This window comes from Colobus angolensis, unplaced genomic scaffold, assembly GCF_000951035.1.
Source record: "Colobus angolensis palliatus isolate OR3802 unplaced genomic scaffold, Cang.pa_1.0 Scaffold170, whole genome shotgun sequence".
NCBI lineage: Eukaryota > Metazoa > Chordata > Mammalia > Primates > Cercopithecidae > Colobus > Colobus angolensis.
This window is the reverse complement of record NW_012114822.1, coordinates 3481764-3483291: the sequence shown is the minus strand read 5'-3', so window position 1 is coordinate 3483291 and position 1528 is coordinate 3481764.

The window sequence follows — 1528 nt, the reverse complement described above, 5'->3', positions numbered from 1 at the left end:
GTGTCTGAGACCAAAGCTGCAGGTTCCCACCCACTGCTCCAGGCACCACACCTGGCACCCACAGCCTTGAGCACAGAAAAGGCTGTAGAATCAGCTGCTGCACCCCCCACACCACTACACAATAGAGGAGCAGCCACCCAGGCAGGCGGAGCTGCCTTCAGCCTGGCACCCCCACCAGGTACCGCACAGCAGATAGAAACACAACAATTAAACCGAGAGGCCCTCCAAGGGGTAAGGAAACGAAAGAGAGTGGGAAGTAAAAACGATAGAGATTCAGTCCCACCCATCAGGAGACAGGAACACAGTGCTCTTCGGAAACACAAGTGGTTTGCCTGATCTCACTTTGAGTTTTATTTTATTTCACTTTTTAATATGTGAAAAGTCCTGGAGGTCACCCACAGAGCTTGCCAAGCCAGTTCCTCCAACTCCAAAACACATTCCCCAGTGGCCTCTTGTTGCCATGGCAACGGTCTGGTCCAAGCCTCGTCTCCCTCTCTCCCTGGGAAAAGTAATCCACCATATTAACAGGCTAAAGGAAAAATATCACACAATCATATTCATCAAATCAGAAAACACACATCTCAAAATCTATACAGTCGTCCCTTGGTACACATGGGGTATTGGTTCCAGGACCTCCCACCTGCCTGCATATACGCAGATCCACACATACTCAGGTCCTGTAGTGGGCTCCGTGGGATGCATACATTTAAAAAGTTGGCCTGCTGTACACCTGGGTTTCAAATCCTAGGAATCCTATATTTTCCATCAGCTTTGAATGAAAAAAGGCACGTATACGTCGACCCACACAGTTCAATCCTGTGTTCTTCAAGGGTCAACTATACTCATTCATGATAAAACTCTCAGAAAAATAACAGTGGGGGAGGGATTCCCTCAATTTGATAAAAAGCGTCTACAAAAAGCCCACATCCAACATTTAACAAAATGGAGTAAGACTGAATGCTTTCCCGGCTGGTAACAGGGCAAGAAAACCCATTCTCACCACTTCTGCTCTGGTAGTGCTAGCAGTCTAGCCAGTGCAATCAGGCAAGTAAAGTTTTTAAAAAGCATCCTGATCAAAAGGAAGGAAAGAACTTATCCCTATTTGCAAATGACATGATTGTCTATGCAGAAAATCACAAAGAACCAACAAAAATGCTTGTAGATTCAAGCATTTTTCGATTGATTCAAAATTCAGTCTTACTTCTATATTGCAGTAATGACCATGTGGACAATGAAATTAAAAACACAATCACTGGGCCAGGTGTGGTGGCTCACACCTGTAATCCCAGCACTTTGGGACCCAGAGGCGGGCGGATCACTAGACGTCAGGAGTTCAAGACCACCCTGTCCAATTATGGCAAAACCCCATCTCTACTAAAAACATAAAAAATTACCCAGGCGTAGTTGTGGGCACTTGTAATCCCAGCTACTTGGGGGGCTGAGGCAGGAGAATCGCTTGAACCCAGGAGGTGGAGATTGCAGTGAGCCAAGATTGTGCCACTGCACTTCAGCCTGGGCGTCGGAGTGA